The following is a 4,953-nucleotide window of genomic DNA, read 5'->3' on the forward strand; positions in this document are numbered from 1 at the left end:
GATATCTTGATTGGGAGATGACAGTAGAGCAAAAATTTAGTGCCCATCAAGTACCTGAACAACATAGAGTTAGACAAGCCACTAGTGAGTTTAAAGATTTTGCTATTATTTGGTGGACTGGTTTAGCTGCAGATGGTGCCACACCTCGTACATGGGAAGAGCTTAAGGTTGCTATGCGTGATAGATTTGTTCCCCCATCTTATCATAGAGACTTGCGTAAGAAATTGATGCGCTTAGAACAGGGAGATAAATCTGTGCAGGATTATTATGGTGAGCTTCAAAAGGGCTTGATGCGTTGTGGCATAGTAGAGGGAAACGAAGATTCTATTTGTCGATTTTATTCGGGTTTGAGACGTGAAATCCAGGATATTATTGATTATAAAGAATTTAACAATGTCAACCAGTTGTTTCAGTTTGCTATGCTTGCAGAGAAGGAGTTGCAGGGGCGTGAGCAGCAGGGCAAGTACAAGGCCAGCACCACATACACGCCGCGCACAGGACCATCCTTTGGGCTGTCCAAACCATCCACTTACAGGGCTCCCTCACCAGCGAGCAAGCAACAAGCAGCTACGGCACCAAATCCTGTCACTACACGACCTTCGGGCTCAGGTAAAAATTCTGTTTTGCAGGGACCTTCCAAGAGTGCTTCCTCTGTTGCATCAACGGGACGCACCTCTGGCATTCAATGCCGTCGCTGCCATGGATTCGGTCATGTGCAGAAGGATTGCCCAAGTCAGCGGGCATACATTGCAACGGAAGATGGGTACATCAGCGCCTCTGACATTGAAGAAGAAGAAGAACCAGTTGTTGAGGAGAGCAACGAAATCTTGGGCAGTGATGACACAGCGACCTATAGGAGCATCATTGTGCAGCGGGCGCTCAGCACAAAGGTACAACAACCAGAGAAGCTGCAACGCCATAACTTGTTCCAGATTTTCTTCGTCATCCAAAATCGGCGAGCACGTGTCATCATCGATGGAGGTAGTTGTAATAATTTGGTGAGTTCAGATTTGGTCAAGAAGCTTGGCTTGACCACACGCCAACACCCCCATCCATATAATCTTCAGTGGTTTAATGATGCTGGAAAAGCTAAGGTAACACAAACTTGCAGAGTTTCTTTTTCCATTGGTTCCTATGCTGATTATGTTGACTGTGATGTGGTACCTATGGAAGCTTGCTCACTTTTATTGGGTCGACCTTGGGAATTTGATAATGATGCTATACACCATGGTAGAAGTAATACATATACTTTTATGCATAAAGGAAAGAAAATTACTTTGGTTCCTATGACCCCTGCTGAAATTGTACAAGCTGATAAAGAACGAGCTGCTAATTTGCGTGATACTAAATCTGAAAATCAGCAAGTTGCTAATTCTGTTTACCCACCTAAAAAGGATAAGTCTCCACCTAGTTCTAAGGTAGAGGGCATAAAATTGAAGGGTGGTGTTATGCTTGCACTAAAAAGTGACCTTGCTGAAATTTCTAATAATGATATTTGCTACACCTTGGTTTGCAAACGAGTTTTGTATTCGCTTGATGATGTTATTAGTTCGATACCTCCTGCTGCCACTAACCTTTTGCAGGAGTATGAGGATGTTTTCCCAGCTGAGATACCCCCGGGACTGCCACCTATGAGAGGGATAGAGCATCAAATCGATTTGATCCCGGGAGCAACATTGCCAAATCGTGCTGCGTATCGAACCAATCCCGAGGAGACTAAGGAAATTCAGCAGCAAGTCCAAGAGCTTTTGGACCGCGGGTATGTACGTGAGAGCCTTAGTCCTTGTACTGTTCCTGTGATTTTGGTTCCTAAGAAAGATGGTACTTGGCGTATGTGTGTTGATTGTAGAGCCATTAATAACATTACTATTCGATATCGCCATCCTATTCCTAGACTTGATGATATGCTTGATGAGTTGTGTGGCTCTGTAATTTTTACAAAGATCGACTTGCGTAGTGGTTACCACCAAATTAGAATGAAACTTGGAGATGAATGGAAAACAGCTTTCAAAACTAAATTCGGATTATATGAGTGGTTAGTAATGCCTTTTGGTTTAACTAATGCACCTAGCACTTTCATGCGTTTGATGAATGAGGTTTTAAGAGCTTTTATTGGACGATTTGTGGTGGTTTACTTTGATGACATATTGATTTATAGCAAGTCTTTGGATGAACATATGGATCACTTACGTGCTGTTTTTAATGCTTTACGTGATGCACGTTTATTTGGTAACCTTGAGAAGTGCATCTTTTGCACGGATCGAGTCTCTTTTCTTGGCTATGTTATTACTCCACAGGGAATTGAGGTGGATGAGATGAAAATTGAAGCCATAAAGAGTTGGCCGGTGCCCCAAAACATCAAACAGGTGAGAAGTTTTCTTGGACTTGCAGGTTTTTATCGTCGTTTCGTGAAGGATTTCAGCGCCATTGCTGCCCCCTTACACGAGTTGACAAAGAAAGGTGTGGTGTTCCATTGGGGTAAGGCACAAGAGGAGTCCTTTGACACTTTGAAGGACAAGCTTACGCACGCACCATTGCTGCAACTTCCAAATTTTGGTAAGACCTTTGAGCTAGAATGTGATGCTAGTGGAGTTAGCATTGGAGGTGTTTTGATGCAAGAAGGTAAGCCCGTTGCATACTTTAGCGAAAAATTGCATGGCCCTGTTCTTAATTACTCTACGTATGATAAGGAATTGTATGCACTTGTACGTTCTTTAGAGACGTGGCGTCATTATTTGTGGCCTAAAGAATTTGTTATACATTCAGATCATGAATCGCTTAAGTATCTTCGTTCTCAAAATAATCTGAATCGTAGACATGCTAAGTGGGTTGAATTTATTGAATCTTTTCCTTATGTTATCAAACACAAGAAAGGGAAGGATAATATAATTGCTGATGCTTTGTCTAGACGATATGCTTTGTTGTCCCAACCTGATTATAGAATTTTTGGACTTGACTCAATAAAAGAACAATATGTGCTTGATCCTGATTTTAAAGATGTATTGCTGAACTGTAAAGAGGGACGTACATGGAACAAGTTTGTGATCAATGATGGATTTGTGTTTAGAGCTAACCGTCTATGCATTCCAGTTGGTTCCGTTCGTCTTTTGTTGTTGCAGGAAGCACATGGAGGAGGATTGATGGGACATTTTGGTGCTAAGAAGACGGAGGATATGTTGGCCACACATTTCTTTTGGCCAAAGATGAGGAGAGATGTTGAGCGGTTCGTGGCACGCTGTACCACATGTCAAAAGGCTAAGTCTCGCTTGAATCCACATGGTTTGTATATGCCTCTTCCTGTTCCTTCTATTCCTTGGGCAGATATTTCGATGGACTTTGTTTTGGGATTGCCTAGGACTAAGAGGGGGAGGGATAGCATTTTTGTTGTTGTGGATCGTTTTTCTAAGATGGCACATTTTATACCTTGTCATAAAAGTGATGATGCCGTTTATATTGCTGACCTCTTTTTCAAAGAGATTGTTCGCTTGCATGGTATGCCTTCTACTATTGTTTCAGATCGCGACGCTAAATTTTTGAGTCACTTTTGGCGCACTCTATGGAATAAGTTGGGTACAAAACTATTGTTTTCTACTACTTGCCACCCACAAACTGATGGCCAAACGGAGGTAGTGAACCGCACTTTGGGTACCATGTTGAGAGCTATTTTGAAGAAAAATTTGAAGATGTGGGAAGAATGTTTGCCCCACGTGGAGTTTGCTTATAATCGGGTAACACATTCTACCACCAAGGTAAGTCCTTTTCAGGTAGTGTATGGTTTTACCCCTCACGCTCCTATTGATCTTTTGCCTTTACCTACCGCTGAAAGAACACGTAGTGATGCTAGTGCACGTGCTGATTTTATTCGTAAGTTGCATGAAACAACTAAAATAAATATCGAAAAGATGAATGAAAAGTATAGAATTGCTGGTAGTGAAGGTAGGAAAGAAGTCAAACTTGAACCGGGTGATTTAGTGTGGTTACATTTAAGAAAAGATAGGTTTCCAGAGCTGCGTAAGTCTAAATTAATGCCAAGAGCTGCTGGTCCTTATAAGATAATTGAGAAAATAAATGATAATGCATATAAACTTGAGTTGCCACCCGAGTTCGGGGTTAGTCCTTCTTTTAACATTGCAGATTTGAAACCTTACTTGGGAGCCGATGATGAGCTTGAGTCGAGGACGACTCCAATTCAAGAGGGGGAGGATGATGAGGACATCACTCCCTCGGATACATACAATGATCCTCCATTGAACTTTCAAGGTCCAATCACAAGAGCTCGCGCACGACAATTAAATTTAGAGGTGAGCTCGTTCCTAAGCAACTCTTTATATAATTTTGAGAATAGATTACTACCTAATGATTATGTGTTGTTTAGGAATCATGGAGAGGACAAGGAAACACATAGAGGAAGGCTTGGAGACGTGGAGGAGCAGCTAGGACGTCCAACAACAGCAGGAGGTCCAGTCCAACTCGAGTCCGAATCAGCCTCGGCCTCCAGGACCAGCGAGCAATAAAACGGACGCCCAGGACGCATCCGGACTCCGTTTTCGACGATTCACATATGGTTGGAAAGATAATTTCATAAGGAAACCAATGGCGTTGGTTTGAGGTCCAAATTCCTTCTGAGTCAACGGGAAACGTCGAAACAAGTCAGCGTCCAGAATCTGTCCCGGTGCTGCGTCACCGTTTTTGGTCCGTTGGGCCATGTATCGTGTTGGAGTCCATTAGGGACGCATCTAGGGGTCCTTGGCCGACCCTAATCCTTTATATACAGTAGCCGCCGCCCTAATTAGGGTTGGGTTTTGCTTAGATTATTCTGTCAAGAACAGTTTCGCCGTTTCGTCGGTTTGTGAGACCCCAACTCGTGAGATTAATCATTCATCTGCAATTTGGTTGCATTCTTCCTTGTTCTTGCTTGTGTTCTTCGATTCGCAGGCAAGGATTTTAGCCTTC

Source organism: Phragmites australis, chromosome 4, assembly GCF_958298935.1.
Source record: "Phragmites australis chromosome 4, lpPhrAust1.1, whole genome shotgun sequence".
Lineage (NCBI taxonomy): Eukaryota > Viridiplantae > Streptophyta > Magnoliopsida > Poales > Poaceae > Phragmites > Phragmites australis.